This window comes from Podarcis liolepis, assembly GCF_965112155.1.
Source record: "Podarcis liolepis genome assembly, chromosome: 3".
Taxonomy (NCBI): domain Eukaryota; kingdom Metazoa; phylum Chordata; class Lepidosauria; order Squamata; family Lacertidae; genus Podarcis; species Podarcis liolepis.
Genome location: NC_139557.1, coordinates 117,545,521 through 117,568,443, shown reverse-complemented (window position 1 = coordinate 117,568,443; position 22,923 = coordinate 117,545,521). Strand labels below are relative to the sequence as shown.

General features: G+C 43.5%; 2 long non-coding RNA genes across 2 annotated transcripts in view; both read left to right on the top strand.

Annotated features, from left to right (window-relative positions):
• Positions 1–22,923, top strand: part of LOC310702856 — a 960,387-nt gene that overhangs the window by 165,446 nt on the left and 772,018 nt on the right. The gene's annotated exons all lie outside the window — the stretch shown is intronic.
• On the top strand, positions 2,754–7,563 carry LOC310702813. The gene is made up of 3 exons (XR_014523625.1): positions 2,754–2,984; positions 4,982–5,111; positions 7,365–7,563. It is a non-coding gene; the product is annotated as an uncharacterized lncRNA (long non-coding RNA).

Genomic DNA, 22,923 nt, shown 5'->3' with positions numbered 1-22,923 from the left:
ACCAGTGCAGTTGGACCAGAATCGGTATAATATGCTCAAACCATCTTCCTCTGGTGAGCAACCTGGCTGCTGAATTCTGCACCAGCTGAAGATTCTGAACCGTCTTCAGAGGCAGCCCTATGTATAACACATTGCATTAATCTAACCTTGACATTACCAGAGCATAGACAACAGTAGTTAGGCTATCCCTGTCCAGATAGAGGTGCAGCTGGGCCACCAGTCAAAGCTGATGGAAGGCACTCCAAGCCACTGAGGCCAACTGAGCTTCAAGTGACAAGAAAGGATCCAGGAGTACCCCCAAGCTACAAACTTGCTCCTTCAGAGGAAATGTAACCCCATCAAGAGCAGGTGACCTCCCACCCATCTGGACTAGGGAACCCACGAGTAACAGTGCCTCAGTCATATCTGGATTGAGCTTCAGTTTGTTGGCTCTCATCTAGTCCATTACCAAGGCAAGACACTGGTCTGGCACTTCCACTTCCTCACCTGCAGATGTAAAGGAGAAATAGAGCTGAGTGTCATCAGCATACTGCTGACAAAGTACTCCGAACCTCTGGATAACCCTACCCAGCAGATTCATGTAGATGTTAAACAACATGGGGGATAGGATTGAGCCCTACAAACCCCACATTGAAGGTTCCACAAGGCTGAAAACCAGTAATACCCTCTGGGAACAACCATCCAAGTAGTACTGGAACCACCGCAAAGCAGTGCCACCCATCCCTAGTTTGGAGAGTCGCTCCAGCAGGATACCATGATTGATGGTATCGAAAGCCGCTGAGAGGTCGAGAACAATTAACAGGGACATGTTTCCCTTGTCTTTCTCTCAACAGAGGTCATCATATAGGCAGAACCATAGCTAAGTGATCTTGCACCCCTGGAAGAACCATTCAGATTGCGCCCCCAAGCCATGGACAAATTAGCTCTTCTTTCTGCCTCTCCTCCAACACCCCCCTCCACCCATTCAATTCACCCTCTATTAAAAACCATTTCTTATGAGGCAATAATAAATTTTTATATTAATGGACATATTTTTATCTGATGTTGCACCACCCCCATCACCTGTGCCCCTGGCACGGGCCCACCTCACCACCCCCTATCTACAGCCTTGCATACAGGTTGACCAAAGTGGTTTCTGTGCCAAAACCAGGCCTAAACCCTAATTGAATTGGATCCAGGAAACCAGATGATGATGATGATGATGATGATGATGATGGAATAAGACATCCCTATTTTGATTGGAGAAATGTTGAGGGGTATGGCCACACATATTTTGGGAGTGTCTTGGTGAGCAGGAATGTTTCTAAATTCATCCTGTACGTTAATAATGAAGGATACAGACACACTTCATCAAGGGAGGGCATTCCACAAATAGGATACAGGATGTACATATATGGACACAGCACCCCCCACAACATCTATCCCTTTTTCAAAGTGTCCTTTCTTCTCACCCCCCCCCCCTCGCCACAACATTGCGCTAAAGACCCAGAAGTATTTGTGAACACTCTGTAACCTGGAGTTCTGCTGAACTCACTTCTCTCTCAATGTCACTGCTACTTATTAACATATTAAATGGTTGCAATACCTGGAAAAAACCCAGCATATTTTATCCCACCTCCCTTTCCCTCCAATCCCAGGTCTTTGGTAGAAACTGCCCACTACCAGTTCAGAACAAGCTATATGAGTTCTAATACATTTTGTGACTCCTTGCGTCAATAGTTAAATAACTCAGGACATGAGTAGATTTATTGAGGGCTACCATTAGGAATGCTGAATGAGAAAGGTAATCCCATTTGGGTCAGGCCCTTCTCCAGATTTTGCAATGCTGACCAAAACACAAGAACTGTGCCCCAAAATATGTATTTTACATGAAATTTGCGTACAAAAATGCATAGTTTATGGATGAACGAATTGAAAAACATTGAAAAGTTTTAATCTGGTATAAAAACATGTGTGTTGCATGTAAAAAGTACATTTGAAATGCATGCAGTTTAAAATAAGGCCTTTCACACACTATTTTAAAAAAATTCAATAAAATAAAATGCTAGAGTGCTGCATTTGGTTTTGTAAGCATTCGGCCTTCATGGGATAGCTTTAGAAATAGATGTGAAGGTAGGCCCTTCTCTAAGTCTCACCACCCTCTCAGGCAGGCTTGGTGGGAACACAGGAAAGGTCCATCTGAGTTGGTGGTCATTACCATATCTTGAGGAAGTAAGTTCCATAGGAACATTTTAAAAAACAACAACAACCCTGCAATGGATAAGGCAAAATACCCAGGTATTCCTGCATCCTATTCCTCTAGTTGCCAACAACATCCCTATGAGATGCCATCAAGCAAGACAATAGGGCAGTAGCACTTTTCGGCTTGCATCCTATAGCAACTGCCATAGAGAAGAATATGGTCTCTGCCACTGGAGGTCATGTATAGTCATCATCAATAAGAATTAGAGCTCTACATCAGATCTGGCTGAATCCTGGACCCTGAACAGAACTGAATTGATTCTGATCAACCCAGAATTCAACTAGATTGCGTTCATAGGTTGGAGTGCCCTTCTTGTGAACGTCTGCTGAAAGCAGACAACTGGAGGAGATGGACTTTGGTCTGAATCAGCAAGCCACCTCTGTTCTGCTCCAATCCAAAGTCCTTTGTGGAAACAGCCCACCAACAACAAGGGAATGGAAAAAAACACCATGTTGCGTAATTGTGACATTTTGGCCACCTTATGTATCCAAAGGGGGTGTGTATGTAGTTTTGTAATACGCTTGAATACCTCTTTAATTTGTAACTCTCAGTGGATTATTAACCCCCCTTTTCCTCTTGGGTCCCACACCAACTTCATAAATAGCCAGCTCCTCAGTTGCCAAATTCTACTTGACCTGACTTTCAGATTCCTGTCTCTAGCAAGGATTGCATTGAGCTTCAGCCATGAAGACCCTTTTCCTTATCTTTGCCATTGTTCTGATTTCATCCCAAGCTGTACCAGGTAAGAAGACCCATAGGGTCTCTATGAGAAATAGAGCTCAAAGCGAATTTGCTTGGTAGATGTCTGCTATTTATCAGCAGCCTTGGGAAGTGGTGGGTGTTTTGGTTTACAGAAGTGTTTGTGCATGTATGTGTCTTCCCAGTGAGAAGAGAATTTAAGGATGACCTCTGGCTCTGGACCTCTTTCTTCATTGTGAGAGAGCACTACAGGCCGATAGTGTCTTTGCAATGTACGCTTGTTTATAAATATACAAGCAGAGCATATTGAGAGCAAGGCGGCTCCTGAAGCTGATAGCACAACCACCAATCCTGAATTGAGTTCCCAAAGAAAATCCTTTTCTGTCACCAACCCACACTCAGCACTGCTAGAAGACAACTTGGTTAGCTAAATCAAGCCAAGTTCCCTACTCTGTGTTCAACTATTCTTCCCAAATTGATTGAAGGTACATAAGTAAAGGTAAAAGGACAGGGGTCCTGACCATTAGGTCTAGTCGTGGCCGACTCTGGGGTTGCGGCACTCATCTCGCTTTATTGGCCAAGGGAGCCGGCGTACAACTTCCGTGTCATGTGGCCAGCATGACTAAGCCGCTTCTGGTGAACCAGAGCAGCACACAGAAACGCCATTTATCTTCCCACCGGAGTGGTACCTATTTATCTACTTGCACTTTGACATGCTTTCGAACTGCTAGGTTGGCAGGAGCAGGGACCGAGCAATGGGAGCTCACCCCGTCACGGGGATTTGAACCGCCGACCTTCTGATTGGCAAGTCCCAGGCTCTGTGGTTTAACCCACAGCACCACCCGCGTTGGCAAGCAAAAAAGGGGGCGGGGGGATGGGGTCACAAAATTATAGGGACAGACCAGTTCTAATGATCAAAGCATTGGAACGATAAAAATGTGCCTGCCTCTAATAAAAGAGAGTTGACACCAGTGGCTTTTAAAACTAGTGAATCTATCACACGACTGACTTCTCATAGCAACTGGCATAGAATAAACCAATGACTTTATTATGGCATCTTTTCAGATGAGATTTGTCTGTTTGACTCCTGTTAAACTGTTTTATTGGCTGGAAATTTTAAATTGATGTGTTTTAAATGCAGCTTTATGGATGGTTGTTGACTATGTTAGATTTCACTTTTGGTATTTCCCAGCCTGAGTCAAGCACTATTTATGCCACATAACCTCTCGACAAATGACAGTCAATCAATCAATAAGGTGATGTTTGTTGTTTCCTAGGCTTGGAAATAGGTCTGAGGTGAGGATAGGAATGGAAGGAATGACTGCTGATGTCATAAAGACATTCATATCTTGCTAAAGCTGGGGAAAGGGGTACCTTTATGTAGTTTGCCCCTTCCAGCTACACAATTGTATAGGAAGTGGTATTTGGGAGACTCTTGGGGGAAAGGCTACAGTTTCACCAAGAAACTCTCCAACTTGTGCCAAAAACAAAACAAAACAAAAATCAGGAGGTGGACATGTCCAAAAGCAAGGGTGGAGGAACCCATCCTCTAGAGAACCACAAAGCGAGACTTCCTACCACCCATGTTGGTTTTTGTACCAATAGCTCTGTTCCTTTGATGTAATACAGTAGCTTCCTTCAGATTGACTCGGGGAAAAACCTGACTTTTCCTTCTTCTTTTTCTGGAAAAACTCCATTCATTGCAAAGGTGATTTTGCTATAATATGCTCAGCTCTATTGGGAAACATTCGATGCAAGTAATTTTATCCCTTTCTCCTTTTATGGTGGGGTTTTTTTTGGAGGAGGGGGGCAATAAATGATCACCAGTGTTTGTTTGTTTTTCTCCTGAGACAAACAGGGACATGTTTGCTTCTGCATGGTTCTAACAGATCTTGCTTTTCTCAGTTGACATTTCAGTTTATTATGCAAACCCGTTTATTGCAGCGGGGAATTGGGCTCAGTCCATAGGCTGCCTTGTTTTTCCTTTTTCATCATGAGCAGTTCTCATGGATGGAATCTTTTTTGGTTTGTGATATACAGGGGATGCCCAGGCACCTGAGGATACAATTGCATGTGGCCGCGGTGGTGGTGGCTGTCAAGTTGGGGCTTGCAGACCCGGTTTCCAGAATGTGGGGACCTGCAAAGGAGGAACCATGTCCTGCTGCAGATGGTAAGTGAAGCCCCTGTATATGACATTTTTGCTGAGTTAGAGTAGCCAAAAAGAGAAGGCACAAGAAAGGAGGGCATAGATATGAATGAAAAATTATGTGTACAGATGCAAACTTAGAAATAATAGACTAGCATTTAAACAGACACACAATACATCTCGCCATTGTGGGGAAGACTATGGCTAGGGGAGGTGCCTTCTCAGTCTGCTGTTCAAATGCTAAGCTGCTGTAGATGAGCAACTTCAAGGTCCTCACTGCTCTCCATTCTTATGGGCTTGTGGGCTTGGACCAGAAAGCCCTCCAGAGAAAGGACTTATTCAAATAGAGCAGAGGTGGGGAGACTTCAGACCTTGGGGGTTGAGTGTGGCAGCCCCAGGCCTCACTATATGGACTTTGGACCAAGTCTTGGACCAAGACTGTATGTACTTTGGACCACGTCTTGGACCAAGACCCCATCCCAGGCCACACGTCTTACCACCCCTCCTCAAGTGCTTCTGCCTGGCTGAAATCTGGCCTTGAACTGTAGTACAGTGGTACCTCAGGTTACAGATGCTTCAGGTTACAGACTCCACTGACCCAGAAATAATAAGAACTTTACTTCAGAATGAGAACAGGAATCGCGCAGTGGCGGTACAGTGGCAGCAGGAGGCCCCATTAGTGGTACCTCAGGTTAAGAACAGTTTCAGGTTAAGAACGGACCTCCGGAACGAATTAAGTTCTTAACCAGAGGTACCACTGTATGTCTGTTTCTTGCCTCAGTGGAGAATGGAAAGATGTGTGTACACAGGAACCTCTGGTTTGTGTGTAGCTGGGATGTACACATACATATAGTGCAAAGGTGCGATACACATCCATATCTCCATCCACTTTTGTTTCTGGCTCTGTCCACCAGTGGCATGTTATCCCTAGAATGTTTCCGATGAAGGCATGAGGTCTTTGGGCAGAAAGTTATTGTCTGCCCTTGAAACAGACTCTTCTGATAGCACTTCCAATGGATAATTGTCATCTGTGGTCCTGCACAGTTTTAGCTTAAGCAACATGTAAGAAAGTATTGCTGAGAATGTCCCTAGGGTTTGGGGTGTGGCATAATCACTTAAATAAAGTTGGACAAGGGTCCCCCCCCCCCATATTTCCTGTGCCAGGGGTGAGGAGCCACTGGCCCATGGGCCTGATGACTCCTCTGGGGTTTGCCCATGCAACCTTCCCTTCCTCTTCCCTTCTATACCTTCCAAAATGTTGAATGGAGGATCCGCAACACTATGTTCCAGGGCCATATTTCCGTGTGAGTGACGTGACCTGCATGGAACACCCTCCCGTCAGATGTCAAGGAAATAAGCAACTACAGTGGTACCTTGGTTCTCAAACTTAATCCATTGTGGAAGTCTGTTCCACAACCAAAGCGTTCCAAAACCAAGACTTTTGAAAACAACCCCTAAAACAGCAATTTAACATTTAATTTTATTATCTAACGAGACCATTGATCCATAAAATGAAAGCAATAAACAACGTACTGCATTTTAAAATAAATAAATCAGTATTGTAGATGATAAAAATCAAAATTATTATTATTTAACCTGCATTGATGATAGTCACTGTTTGGATGGGGGTTTTTTATCCATTTTCACAGTCACACAATCAATCAATCAATCATCAGTAGCTGAACTGGGTTCCACACAGTCAAAAAAACAACAACAAATTAACCAAAAATGTCTCAAAAACAAAATCGCAAAATAAATAGCAAAAACAAAAAGCGCCAAACTTAATCTGCTCCGGAAGTCCGTTTGACTTCCAAAACGTTCAAAAACCAAGGCACAGCTTCTGATTGGTGCAGGTGCCCCAGAAACAATAGCCGACAGCTGCATCGGATGTTCGGCTTCTGAAAATCTTTCAAAAACCGGAACACTTACTTCTGGGTTTTTGGCGTTTGAGAACCAAGGCGTTTGAGAACCAAGGTACCACTGTATCTGACTTTTAGAAGACATCTGAAGGCAGCCCAGTTTAGGGAAGTTTTTAATGTTTGATGTTTTATTGTGTTTTTAATATTCTGTTGGGAGCCACCCAGAGTGGCTGGGGAAATCCAGTCAGATGGGCGGGGTATTATTATTATTATTATTATTATTATTATTATTATTAATGCTTCTCATTCCAACCCCATTTACTTCAACAAGGCTTGTATGGCTAAAGTTGCTGGTGATTTGTGCTCCCTTTCTAAACTTTCTAAGCTTTCTAAACTTGACTTTCTTCTCTTTCCACAGGCCTCGCCCAGGAGCATAAGTTATCCGGTGAGATTTGAGTAGCACAAATGGCTCTGAAGGTTCCCAATCCCGGTACCTGGAGTGTTCACATGGAGTGCAAACCTTGGGAAAACCAGGGAATTTAATCTTAAAAACACACACAGCTGGTATTGCTAGTTAGGTTACAATGGCTTCCCTGTGCAATAAAGGTGAATAATACCTTTCTGCTCCTTGTTTCTGTTTTTAATCACTTAAAACACACTCATTATTTTGCCTGATGAATCTGGGATTGAGCATGTTCCACTTGGCTGGCCACAGTCTGGCCAAAGTTCAATTTACATTTCAAATTTTGCATTCCGCATTATTCCAAGCTGCTTCAAGACCTTCGCAGTCAAAAGTGGGAAATGATTTTTAAAATAAATGAATAATTTTTTAAAAAGAGAGAGCATTTCCTATGCCTTGTTGATTTCACTGGGAGGGACTTGAGCGTGTAATTAATCATCATATGGAAAGCCCTTTATCCCTGATCAAGCTAAGGGAGGGAGAGAGAGAGAGAGAGAGAGAGAGAGAGAGAGAGACTGTATATGGGTAAAGGACTGAAGTCCTCAGAAGTAGGATTTCCTGATAGATGTTTACTGGTCCAAGGTCAGGCTGTGAGCTTCATTGATTTGAACCCTGGTCTCCCAAGTGCTGGTCCAGCACCATTAACTGCTGCAGTGTGATTTTTCTCACTGGGAATGGTAAAACTTAGAGTCCTAGTTCTTTTTCCAGTGGAGTGAAAAAGTGCTCTACTGGGGCTCTGGAGTGCCCACACTGCTCCTGTTACAGTAGGAGAGGAGGAAGAAAATTGCAGCATAGGAGATGAGATTGGCAACTTATTTCATCATTGTTCAAACTGGATCTGTTCAAGAGTTGAATATCAGGTTGAATATTGGGGTGTATGAGCAATCCATCATGCCGAGATACAGAGATCCCCTTTTGGCTTACAGTAGCCTGCAGTGATTATTGATTTATTTATGTATGACATGACTCTCTTCTGCCTTGGTTCATCACTGGAAATGTTTTGATGCTAGGATATGCTTTAAAAGGGTAAAGGTAAAGGACCCCTGACAATAAAGTCCAGTCGCAGACGACTCTGGGGTTGCAGCGCTCATCTTGCTTTACTGGCCAATGGAGCCTGTGTTTGTCCACAGACATTTTTTCTGGGTGATGTGGCCAGCATGACTAAGCCGCTTCTGGCGAAACCAGAGCAGCACATGGAAACACCGTTTGCCTTCCCGCCAGAGCGGTACCTATTTATCTACTTGCACTGGTGTGCTTTCAAACTGCTAGGTTGGCAGAAGCAGGGACCGAGCAACGGGAGCTCACCCCGTTGTGGGGATTCGAACCGCCGACCTTCTGATTGGCAAACCCAAGAGGCTCAGTGGTTTAAATCACAGCACCAGGCATGTCCCAGGATATGCTTTAGAAATTGGTAAAAAGAACGGATGTGGTGGGACCTACAAGGAAAAGGAAGTTCACAGAGGGGGAAGGGGCAAGATTTTATTAGGTCATTTGCTGCATCTTTCTCCCTAAAACAAATTGAATACTGAAGGGTATGCAACAGAAAGCCCCCTCAATGGGACTATCAATACTATATATATATGGGGGGACAGGGGTGGGATGTTTGGATCAGGAAAACAGAGCACCAACTCAGCGACTACGAATTGTATTCAGTTTTCCCCATGTTCTGCATAGATGTATCGGAATGAATGGATATGGCCAGACAAACAAAGAATGGGAACAAAAGAACAACAAGAAGTCAGATAGTGTTTACTCAACTTCGTTTAATTGTATTACACGTGGGATTTAAAAAGAACATGGATAAAAAATCTCAGACCCCCCCCCCCGATTTTTTTTTTGAAAGATACTTAAAGGGGGGGGATTAATCATCATTATCATCATCTTTTATTTATATCCTGCCTTCCCTGGCCGAAGTCGGGCTCAGGGCTGCTAACATTGGTATAAAACCAAACAATAATTAAATTACCTTCTAAAAACAGGTCAAAATCAAATCAAAGTCTAATTAGATGGCTTTCTACGGGGTTGGTTAATTATAGCTGCGACATTTGTCTTCAGCCTCCTCACGCATTCTTACCTGAAAAGAAATGACAAACAAATGTTTAAAAAGGATTTTAAGAAATTGTTTTAAATTTGCTTTGACACATTTGACTATGAGGGTATTAAAAACTCCAGATTTCATTGGAAGAAGGATTCTGGTTTTGACTCATTGTGTTTGCTGCCTTCATTGGCAATGCCTAGTCTAGGATTGCCAACCAGGTCTGGGAAAGGTATATCTTGCTCCTGATCCTGTCTTCTTGAGGTACTTCCCCTACAAACAGTAGCCTCCATGTTTGCTACCTTTTCTGGGAATGTTTGTTTTAGAAGCCAGACTTTGGTCTTCTTTCCCTTGCACATGACTGAGGCCTCATCTACTATATGCTCCCAGCCGTGCCAGATTTACGTATAAATTAAACAAGCTATAGATTACGGCCCCACTCTCTTGGGGGCCCCAAAGAAATTAAAGGAAAAAATACATATTTTGTTATGTGCAAATGGCTTTACATAGCTATTAGGTCCATAAATTAAAGGTAAAGGGACCCCTGACCATTAGGTCCAGTTGTGGCCAACTCTGGGGCTGCGGTGCTCATCTCGCTTTATTGGCCGAGGGAGCCGGCGTACAGCTTCTGGGTCAAGTGGCCAGCATGACTAAGCCACTTCTGGCGAACCAGAGCAGCGCACGGAAACGCCATTTACCTTCCCGCTGGAGCGGTACCTATTTATCTACTTGCACTTTGACGTGCTTTCGAACTGCTAGGTTAGCAGGAGCAGGGATCAAGCAACGGGAGTTCACCCCGTCATGGGGATTCGAACCGCCAACCTTCTGATCAGCAAGCCCTAGGCTCTGTGATTTAACCCACAGCGCCACCCGCATCCCTTAGGTCCATAAATTACCATCTAGCATATATTCAACAATAAAAAACCAGCGACAATTTGTTGTTGACAAAGGACAGCCGGATATATAAAGGGCCCCATTATCTTCAGTGGCTTAGGGCCTCATCAAACCTAAATCCAGCCCTGGCTCCCAGGGAGAGAGTTTGCCAGTGTGACTTCCTCATCTGTGCTGAATTCACCCCTCATCATTTCTTATTCCTTCTGTGCTTGCTCCTTTGATTGTATGTATGTTGTGTGTTTGTTGAATCTTTATTAGGCTTACTGGCTAATTCCTGAGTCTTCTTTAAGGTGTGTTGGCAATGGGCTCATTTATTTTGCTTCCAACATTGTAAAAAAAGACCCACACTCATTCACTGTGCCATAAGACTCCATCTTGTCAGGGCTTCTTGAAGTTAACACAGTAACTTCAGGAAGCCCTGGCTGGGATAGAGTTTTACACACAAAGTGCAAAATGTCTTCTGTTAAAGTAAAATAATAATAATTAGAAGAGCTCCTGGCCAGCCCCCAGTGTAATGAACACATGTTTCCATCCATCCATCCACCTTCTGAAAGAGGCAGAAAATAAACATTTTCCAGGGAGCAATCTTCATGATGGCAGCAGGATTCAGCAGGGCAATAATTCTGGTGCTGCAGCTCCCAGCCAATAGCACATGACTAGATAGCTCAGTTGAAGAGTTTGGATTCGATATCCCGCTTTATCAATACCCTAAGGAGTCTCAAAGCGGCTAACATTCTCCTTTCCCTTCCTCCCCCACAACAAACACTCTGTGAGGTGAGTGGGGCTGAGAGACTTCAGAGAAGTGTGACTGGCCCAAGGTCACCCAGCAGCTGCATGTGGAGGAGCGGGGAAGCGAACCCTGTTCACCAGATTACGAGTCTACTACTCTTAACCACTACACCGCACTGGCTTGGTTAGAACATGGTGTGGATAACTCTAAGGCTGCAGATTTCATCAGCTGTATATTCCTGCATTACAGAGGGTTGGACTAGATGATCCTTGGGGTCCCTCCCAACTTGCTTCTTTGCTTCTATCACTTTGGGAGCATATCTGTGATATTCCTCTTGCCCGAAAATTTCAGGGTCTAGAGGTGTGGGACCTCAGGTCTTGGAGCTATGAGGCGCAGGTAGGTGGAAAAAAAAGTCTTGGTAAATATGATATGTCTGCCATCTCCATATTGGTCCTGTCTGGTATCTAATGCTCACCATTTTACAGCAATCTTCAAAAGAACATTTTCCATGAATACTTTCACATTCGCAGCGATGGCGGCCTTTCTCTTGGCATAGCGCTCCTCCGTGTGCACAATCATGGTGGCCAGTGAATCCTGCATATATGAAAATGATAGAAATATCAAGAGCCCAAACCAGTTCAAGATGCTGTTCAGTGAGCAAGTATGAGAAAGTGCAGAAGATGCCATCCCTCCCCGCATGCAAATAAAAAAAAGATTTCGTGTAGGTTAAAGGGGTAATAATTACTTGGAAAGATCTGCAGGGTTTGGAACTGTAACCGGTGACGGGCTTTCATATTAAGAAGGTGAGCCTTAGCATCTAGAGCAAAAATAGGATTGAGGCCTTACATGGCCTTCTATCTGACCCTCTGTGTCATCAGCCTCAAGGAATTGTCATGGGCACACACAGTCAGATCAAGAGAGGAGGTGGAAGAGCTCACCAAATTAGACCTCAGCAACATGGGGGAGGTGCCCAGGGTGGACGGGGAGGTGACGGCAGGATCCAAAGAGATCTTGGAACCAGGGGAGGAGAATGGTTGGTGAGAAAATGTACAACCTGATCCCTGGGAAGGGCTGAGCAGGTTGTTGGACATTTCTCCTAAATGTTCTAGTTAACTTGTTGCAATGCTACCTCTGGCACCTACTCCTGTGGAGGAGACACCAGATGACAGGACTGATGATGAGCTGATGCTGATGACTCCCCTGTCTCCTAGGTCAAGGAGATCGCAGAACACTCAGGCCCAATGCACTCAAGGAGTGCCCATTTGGTTGCCTGCATGAAGGACTCCTCATGCTGATTGTGCTGAAGACTATGGCCATCCCTCTTCTCAGAGAGAAGGGACAGGGGCATGCCACTCATTGGTTCAATGTCTCAACTTGAGACAGTCCTCATGCAATTTACCTGCTGTGCCTTTGAACCCTTGCCTTCCTTATGTAACCTGACTGGAACATTTTGACAGAAACAGAAACCCAAGTTGGAGTTCTTTGTCAAGTAGCTAGGGTCAGGGCACATCCTAGGCCATCTTGAATCCCCTTTCTTTCTTCTGCTCTATTAGCTACCCTTCCATCTGAAAATTTGATAAGCATCCCCTCAATTCCTTCATCCAAATTGTTCATAAAGATATTGAACTACACCTGGTCTAGGACAAAACCCTGTGGCATCCACTTGTAATTCCCAGGATGATGAGGAACCATTGGTGAGCACTCTCTGAATTCTGTCAGTCAACAAATCCACCTAACAGTATAATCATTTAGCCCGCATTTTACAAGCTTTTAGCACTATGACAATAGACATTGGACCAGGCTACTGAGCAGATATGGGTCTCCCTCAGTTCCCAAAGTGTTCAGCAAATACTTCTGCAAAGCTTTTCATAACTGGGTATGAGCAAGACCAGAAGCTGGAGGTGACCCAAAGTCATAACAGTCTAGCAGCTGTTCTGCATGGAGTAGGATTTTTTATTATGAATTAAAAAATGAATAAAACATACCTAGATCTGCATAAAGTATCAAGAAAAGGACAACAAAGGGGAGCAAAGAAATCTTCATCATGGTTGAAAATTTCCAGTGGAAGTTCTGTATCTCATGGAACATGAGATGCCATTGCAGGCAGGGATGGTCCCTCAATTTATATTCTACCCTGGGTACTCAAATGTGCGAAGCCAAGGAAGTTTAGGAATTGTTTATTGCATCTCTTGGTTTAATCAACCTTTCCAAAGGAGAGGTTCTATCAAGGGTTATCAGCAGTGCCAGCTATTAAGAATGGTCAGCCGTGACCGCCAAGTGGAGACAACATGTACAAAGGGAAATATGCCCCTGCTGGGGTCAGCCACGGGGAAAGAACACATCTTCCTTATGATCCCCTGAAACTTAATTCTTTTATTCACTATTACATTTCAATCCCATGTTTTCTTGAAGGACCTCAAGGTGCATGGTTATCCCCCATCCTCATTTTATCCACACAATAATGCTAGGAAGTAGGATAGTCTTAGAGAAGTTCACTGGTCTGAGGTCATGCAGTTAGCTTCCATGGCTGAGCAGGTATTCAGACCTTGGTTTTTTCGTAGTTCACTGGGCCAGAAAGGTTGTCTACCCCAGTCTTTGCATGGGGACTTGAAGACTGCCATGAAGCTACTTTCAGCTCTAGAAACCAGCAAGTTTCAGCAGTGAGAAGCAGTTGCAGGAGAAATTTAAGGCCTTCCCTCTCAGTATGCATTGTGAGTTTAGCTGTTTATCTTAGCGGGGCTGGGTAGGGACAGATGGCAATGGGTGATGGATACTTTGGTTTAGTGGTTGGTTCAATTGACTTTGGTCACAGGGCACACATGTATGGTGGGAAAGGCAAGAGGTTGGAACAGATAGTAAGTACCCTAAGACATGTTTGAGGTGAACAGGGATCCCAGAGACTCATGGGTCAAGATGCAGATCACTTTTGAAGTTAACCTATGCCACTTGGGGTTTTAAGGCCCTGAAGAGGCATGAATCAGGAATAGGTAAAGGTAAAAGGTAAAGGACCCCTGGTCGGTTAAGTCCAATCAAAGGCGACTATGGGATTGTGGCGCTCATCTCACTTTCAGGCCAAGGGATCCTGTGTTTGTCCACAGACAGCTTTCTGGGTTATGTGGCCAGCATGACTAAACCGCTTCTGGCGCAATGGGACACTGATGGAAACCAGAGAGCACGGAAACGCCGTTGACCTTCCCACCACAGCAGTACCCATTTATCTACTGGAACTGGTGTGCTTTTGAACTGCTAGGTTGGCAGAAGATGGGACAATGCAACGGGAGCTCACTCCATCATGGGGATTTGAACTACCAACCTTCTGATCAGCAAGCCCAAGAGGCTCAGTAGTTTGACCCCCTTGCCACCTGTGTCCTACATGAATCAGGAATACCTCCATCCTCACCTTAAGGGTGTGGCAGGGGGAAGAGTTGGATTTCTAGGCCAATGTTACTCCCTGCATTGTAGACTGAGGAGCCGGACAGAGTTTGGGGATATTTCCCCACACATAGTTTTACTTCCATGTTCTTGTGTTATATAATTAAGTGGTCCAAGTTTTACCACATGTTTGTATTCTGCTTCATTATTTTCCATCTCAAAAAACAAAAAAATCAAATCCCACTTCTGACTAGGTATGAGAGAGGAAATCGTTCAGAGAGCACAGCTTCCTTAAAATTCACACTTCTCTGAATTAGGCTGTGCAATTGTCCAACCAAACAAGGTGTACAAAAAAGGATATGCTAGAGAATTGTGTGCACAAAAATAAATTTATTGGTGAAAATAGCTTACACAAATGTATTATGGGTATTGATGGGGGGGTTGTGTATAGTATGGGAAAGGCACAGACAATTTGTACAAATTTCAACATGAGTTTCTTTAATACACCACACACACACACACACACACACACACACACACACTGATGTGCAAATAGGGCCAGTGGAACTTAAATAAGGAAACAATGAGAAATGGAAAGAAACAAAAGTTTATGGATTCATCCACCCATAAATCTGGTACAAGTCATTTATTTTGTTCCTGGAAAGAAACCAACTTTGGTTACCTGTAGATTGTGCCTGAATGGTATATGTCTTCCCAGGCATGGTCGTTTCATTTGCACATTGTGATACTAAAACCAGTGGGTTGCATCCAAGCTGCTCATGCTATCAGCACAAGGATTTCTGCTTGCCCCTCTGTCCATGCACCCCTGAAATAGATTTCAGGATACCATGAAATGCACACAGGGAGAGGAGATGGGGAAAAGTTCTACTAGGCAAAGGATAAACCCTTTTATGGATGGGATGAGTTACTTGGATACCACCCAAAGCATGAACCAACTTTCACTCTTGCAAGTGCATGTGACGTTAAAACATTTCTGTGCAGTTAGCGTTTACTGAATGGGGAAGAACCACCTCAAGCAGACATTTTGCATTGAAATGGCGAGTGGGTTTGAAGTGAGATCAGCCTCTTCTTGGACCTTTTCTAGCTTTACCTCGGAACAATTGTTTTCTGCAAGGGAAAACATGCGTGTTCAGTATACTGCCATCTCAGAGTTGAGACACATGCCCTATTCATGCATTCAAAATAATATTGTGTTAGTAAGGTAAAGGTAAAGGGACCCCTGACCATTAGGTCCAGTTGTGACCAACTCTGGGGTTGCGGCACTCATCTCGCTTTATGGGCCGAGGGAGCTGGCGTACAGCTTCTGGGTCATGTGGCCAGCATGACTAAGCTGCTTCTGGCAAACCAGAGCAGCGTACGGAAATGCCGTTTACCTTCCCGCTGGAGCGGTACCTATTTATCTACTTGACTTTGACATGCTTTCGAACTGCTAAGTTGGCAGGAGCAGGGACCGAGCAATGGGAGCTCACTCCGTCGTGGGGATTCAAACTGCCGACCTTCCGATCGGCAAGCCCTAGGCTCTGTGGTTTAACCCACAGCGCCACCAGACATGGCAATTTGTTTCTATTAATCTTGAAGAAAGATAGCAGGAGGTTTTATTTACCCTTTGATGTCAGTCTTTTGGTAGCACTGATCCGTTTTCAAGGTTCTAAAGCTTTTTAGTTGGAGAAATCAGAAGGAAAACCCTCATAGCTCCATCCCTGGACTGAAAGTCCCCTGTACTCATGCATTTTAGACTCTTGAAAATCAAGATTCTAAAAGGAAATGAGATTCCCCACTTCCTTTTTTTTTTTTTAATTGCTAATTACAATAACTTAAAACAAACAGAGTAAACAACATCAACAAAACAAAAAAGAACTAAAGAAAAAAGAAAAACAGCCACAAATGAAAAAGGAAAAATATCAATCCATAATACAAAAGTCCAAACCAAAATTACATATAATATTGACTTCCCTCCACCTGTATATGATTTCCTTGTCTCATTTTATGTTTGATTGTTGTGTTATTAATATTATTTTACCTTTATACCTCTTATAACCAATTCCTTCTTATCTTTACTTTGCAAATTTCATTCATTGCATATCAATATATTTATACCATAACAACATTTTTTCATATACTCCTTTACACAATCCCACTCCTCTATCAGTTTTTGGTCTGTTTGTCCTCTTATCACAGCCATAAGTCTTGCTAAAACTATATATTCAGTTTGTTACTCTCTTATTGAAGGGATCCCCACCCCCTTCCAGTTTTTTGCTATAAGCATTCTGGCAGCAGCTATTGCAAATAAGAATACTTTTTTCTTAGTCGCAGGAATGTCGTTTGTTATTATTCTCAAAAGGAACGCTTCTGGTTTTTTATTACATGACATTTTAAGCATTTTAAAAAGTTCCTCTTGTATAGTACTCCAAAATTGTTTAATATGCACACATTCCCACCATATATGGTACATCGTGCCAGTTTCTTTTTTGCATCTCCAACACGTATTAGATTTTGATTTATTTGTTTTAGCCAATTTAACCGGGGTTAAGTAACATTGGTATAACATTTTCATTATATTTTCTCTTATTGTGAAGCATGCTGTAAACTTAATATCATGTTTCCACAATTTCTCCCGTTGTTCCAATTGAATTGTGTGACCTATATTGAATTGTATGATCTAGATATAGAGACTCCCAACTTCCATTGCTTGGAAGGCAATTGAAACGTCATGGAAGGCAATTGAAATAGCAATGGTCCCACAGACATAGCCCACTCCCAAATTAATGCAAACATAAAAGGCCTGAGGTGGTTTGAGGTGTATTAGCAATATAGTGCAGGGGGGAAATGATGTACAAGAGGGGAAATATACATATATATATACTGTATTTTTTGCTCTATAAGACTCACTTTTTCCCTCCTAAAAAGTAAGGGGAAATGTGTGTGTGGTGTAGTGGTTAAAAGTGGTAGATTTGTAATCTGGGGAACTGGGTTCACTTCCCTGCTCCTCCACATGCAGCTGCTGGGTGACCTTGGGCCAATCACACTTCTTTGAAGTCTCTCAGCCCCACTCACCTCACAGAGTGTTTGTTGTGGTGGAGGAAGGGAAAGGAGAATGTTAGCTGCTTTGAGACTCCTTAAAGGGAGTGAAAGGCGGGATATCAAATCCAAACTACTACTACTACTACTACTACTACTACTCTTCTTCTTCTTCTTCTTCTTCTTCTTCTTCTTCTTCTGGAGCGAATGCAGGCTGCGCAGCTATCACAGAAGCCTGAACAGCAAGAGGGATTGCTGCTTTCACTGTGCAGCGATCCCTCTTGCTGTTCTGGCTTCTGAGATTCAGAATATTTTTTTTCTTGTTTTCCTCCTCCAAAAGGTAGGTGCGTCTTGTGGTCTTGTGTGTCTTATAGAGCGAAAAATACGGTGTGTGTGTGTGTGTGTGTGTGTGTGTGTGTGTAGTTCTTCGTTTGCATTATGAAAACATTTTACAGGACTCGGGGGCAGGGAGAGTTGTTAGCAAATATAACTGCCATCTCAGATATCTGAAGCTACTCCCTTTTTTTACTTTTTTAACTTTTTTTTACTTCTTTTTTTTTACAGCAGATTGGTATCAATTTACAGTGGTGCCCCGCAAGACAAATGCCTCGCAAGACGGAAAACTCGCTAGACGAAAGACTTTTCCGTTTTGGAGGTGCTTCATAAAACGAATTTCCTATGGGCTTGCTTCGCAAGACGACAATGTCTTGCGAGTTCCTGCTGGTTTTTTCCCCTCCCCCCCCCTTTTCTAAGCCGCTAAGCCGCTTATCAGCTGATCCGATCAGCAGATAAGCCGCTAAAAGCTGCTAATAGCGCTAATAGCGCTAATCCGCTAATCCGTCAATGGGCTTGCTTTGCAAGACGAAAAAACTGCTAGACGAAGAGAATCACAGAACGGATTCTTTTCGTCTTGCGAGGCACCACTGTATTGTACACACAAACAAGTCAGTGGGATGCAATGGGCTACTCACTTTTTACAGCAAAGTTTCTTTCTAGTGCACCTTCCAATCAAGATTGCAGGATATTTACAAGCTAGGGAGCTTGTAGGACGGACGCAGTGGCCTTTGTGATGCGCACATTTTCTCCTATTGTTTATCAGAGTGAATCCTGCACAAATGAAGGTGGGGCAATCTTTCTAAAATAATAGTAACAATAATAATCATCTCCTCACACACTTTTCTGTCGTCTTCCTGATTTCAGAAAGTTTCATATGCACGATGTTTGTCAGTGTTCCCGCCAGCATTTCTCCCACTTTATTATTTTCATGACTTAATTTCTATATATAACTGAATGCAACTGATTCCATTTCTGCTTCTTTGCTGCACTTTAAATACTGTTGCATGTTTTTCAGTCACTTCAAATTGTACACGGGTTTTGATTTTCCTCCGAAGCAAAACTAAAAGCTGGAGACGAAAGTTCAAAATCAAGCAAATAAATAAATAAATAAATAAATAAATAAATAAATAAATAAACTAACCACAGAAGCTTATGGGTCAGTATTGCAATTATGATTAGACTTTAGAAAGTCACATTATGGGTGCTTTCTTCATGCTGAGTTTGAATTCCTAAGGCCTTTTGGTGTGGGGCTGCCTGGGTGGTGTCTGGTGATCAGGGCTGTCTTTAGCAGATGTGACGCCAGGGTGCAAATATCCGCTCAGCGCCTGCAAATTACCACGGATGGGGGGCGCACGAAGCTGTGCACTGCCAGCCACTGGGGGTGGGGCGCAACTCTTTCCCATGCCTCTGTGGGAGAGCAATCCCTGCAGAGGTTTGGGAGGGAAGCTGCGTGCCTGCCAGCCATATAGTTGGCGGGGCGCAGCTTCCATCCTAAGCCTCTGCAGGGATCGCCCAACTCCCACGGAGGCTTGGGAGGCAAGTTGCACGCCCACCAGCCATATGGTTGATGGGGCACAGCTGGTGGGCATGCAGGAAAAGGGGAGGCCGCCGGCAAAGCTGCACAGCTCCCCCACTCAGTGGGGCACCCCTGAGAGGCTGGCACCCTGGCGCAATGCACCACTAAGCCGCATGGGAAAGATGGCTCTGCTGGTGATGAAATGGCTGTACTCGCCTCCATGCCTATGAGGTTTAGCTTTAGTGAAGCAGCTGCCTTGGGTGAGGGAAGCCAGAGAGGAGATACCCCCATAGGCTCATAGGCTCACTATCCAACCTGCTGCCTCTGATGCTGGTTTCTGATGAGATCTCACAATATTTCACTGCACTCTCATGAGATCTCATTAGTCTCTGCTTTGTGGGTACCACCAAGCAGCTCAGGTAAGGGGGGGCTTCAGCAGCAGCACAACAGCACCTTCCAGTTTCACCTCAGGTGGCAAAATGAGACCTCGGGTATAGGGCAGTATATCAATTCAATACATAAATACTCCCAGATCCCCATCTATCTCTATCTCTAGAATCAACAACAACACCTTGAAGATCCTGGGGCCCAGGGAAATTAGACTGGCCTCAACTAGAGCCAGGGCCTTTTTGGCCATGGCCCCGGCCTGGTGGAACACTCTCCCACAAGAGACCAGGGCCTTGTGGGATTTGACATCTTTCCACAGGGCCTGCAAGACGGAGCTGTTCCGCTAGGCCTTTGGGCAGGATGCAGTTTGTCTTACTTTCCTTTGCATAAAACAAGCCCAAAGGAGGCCCCCAACCTAAGGTTACCAGATTCTTTTCAATGAATCTGGGGGCACTTATTGTTTGCTACATACATGTAAATGCTGAGAAAGCTGTAAATCCAGGGACTATCCCTGGGAAACAGGGGTGTCTGGCAACCTTACACCAACCCGCTCACAGGTCCTTGTATGATCAGTGGAAACAATTGGTCCTGGCAAGTATTAACTGCTCTCAGTTCCAAACTGATAATTGCCGCCTGCCCAGATTTTAACTTGTCTGAATTAATTTTAAGATGTATTTTAATTAATTGATGTCTGTTTTTATGCATATTATGTTGTTTTTATGATGTTAGCTGCTCTGAGCCCGGCCTCAGCTGGGGAGGGTGGGATACAAATAAAAAATTATTATTATTATTATTATTATTATTATTATCATCATCATCATCATCATCATCATAGAATTTTAGACAAATTTTCAGCTTGTCAATAAACTGTGGTGCACAGAACTGGATACAGGATTTCAGATATGGTCTGACCAAGGCAGAATAGAGTAGTACTATTACTTCCCTTGATCTGGACACTAGACTTCTGTTGATGCAGTCAAAAATTTCCTTAGCTTTTTTCCTTTTCTTTGTCTTTTTGCTACTGCATTATTCTGTTGACTCTTGTTAAGCTTGTGGTCTACTAAGACCCCTAGATCTGTTTCACATGCAGCGCAGTTGAGTCCCCCATCCAATATTTGAGCACCTGATTATTCATGCCTATTGTGTAGAACCTTACATTTGTCCCTAATTGAAATTCATTTTGTTGGTTTTGGCCCAGTTCTCCAATCTGTTAAGGCCATCTTGAATCGCGGTTTTGTCCTCTGAGGTATCAACTACCTCTCCTAGTTTGGTGTCATCTGCAGATTCGATGAACATTCCTTCTATTCCTTCATACAAGTAATTTATAAAGGTGTTGAATAGCACAGAAGCCAAGAAATAATCATGCAACACACCACTTTTCCCACACATTAGATATCAATGTAACAACTACCATCAAATACAGCTCTCCTATGCTAGGGTGCAATCCTATGCCTGGTTACCTAGAAGTAAATTCTGATCAAAATTGGTAGGATTTGCTTTGCTGTTAATAAATGCAAATTCAGACTGTTAGATGGGGAAGATTTTGAGTCAGTGCAAAATAGCACTTATAGTGCTTTACGTAGGAGGGAAACCAAAAGCACTACATGCATTTACCATACATTTCTTAGGGTCTTTCTTTCTTTCTTTCTTTCTTTCTTTCTTTCTTTCTTTCTTTCTTTCTTTCTTTCTTTCTTTCTTTCGTCTTTCTTTCTTTCTTTCTTTCTTTCTGTCTTTCTTTCTTAGGAGAAACTTACCTGGCTCAATAAAAAGCACCAGGAAGAAGACAGAAAAGAGTATATAACAGATCTTCATAGCGATGGAAAATTAGCAGTGGATATTTGTCTGGGAAACCTGCATCTGAGGGGAAAAGGCTTACAGAAGATGGAAGCAACTGTGACTTAGTTGAGCCTCTTAAGTTTAGGAAATGCTTATTGGTATATTTTGCTAGTTCCACAGCCCTTCAGTAGGAAGTTCTTTCACGAGCTACCCACCGTGACAGCCAAATGGAGACATGTTGTCCAGAGGCAATATGGTTCTGAAAACAAGATGCTAGAGGCAAGCAAGGCGTGGTGTTGTCAATGACCTTCATGCTTTGCTTGGGCACAGAAGTAATTTGTGAGTCACTCTTGTAATCCTCCCAAACTCCCCTTGCTAATATCACAGAGGATATTGTCACTGGCGCGTTTAAGGGTCTCTGCTTTGTTCTCGTCTTTACTGACTTTTCTGCACTGAAAATGTTAACCCTCCCCCCACTCTCTCCTACTTAGCAGTATCCATGTATCCACGTAGTTTTCAGAAATGTTCTTAGCTGCTTTTATCTGTCACAATGCATTCAATGTTTCCATTGGGGGAGGAAGCTCCTCTGCTCTCCTTTGTTCCATTGAAGTCCCCAAGAGGGTCTGCTTTAGGCACTTATTCTCCTCTCCCTTCCCTCCCTCTGTAGTCTCCTTAGGAGGTCTCATTAAATCCTATTGCTTTCAGTACCACCTATATACAATACCCAGCTCTATATAGAATCACAGAATTTTAGAGTTGGAAATGACCCCAAGGGTCATCTAGTCCAATCCCCTGCAATACAGGATTTTCTACCACATCATACATGACAGATGGCCATCCAACCTCTGCTTAAAAACCTTCAGTGAAGGAGAATCCACCACCTTCCGAGGGAGTCCATTCTGCTGACAAAGGCCAAACAGAGACTCCATTTCCTCAGGGTCTTACGAAAGGATAATGTTAAACAACAATTGATGAAGTCCTTTTGCCAGTCCACAATAGAAAGTGTCCTTTTATATTGTATCACAGTGTAATATGCTGGCTTGACAGTCACGGACAGAAAGTCTCTACGTCTCTACAGAGGGTGGTGAATACAGCACATGATATCATGGGCTGTCCCTTGTGTCCGCTAGATGACATCGCAAGGGATCGTTGCCTTAGGAGAGCGAGAAAAATTCTCAGGGATGACTCACACCCCAGCCATCACCTCTTTAATCTTCTACCCTCGGGCAGGAGATATAGAAATATAATCAGCCGTACCAACAGGCTAAAAAATAGCTTCTAACTGTGGGCTGTTAGGCTGTTGAATGGAAAATAACATAGCGAAATTGACTTGCGAGATGGTGTGTTGTTCAATAAGAGTGAGTGTTTGGGTGGGAGGGAGGCTCATTTACTTTCATTGTACACAGGTTGTACAATGACAATAAAGGTATCA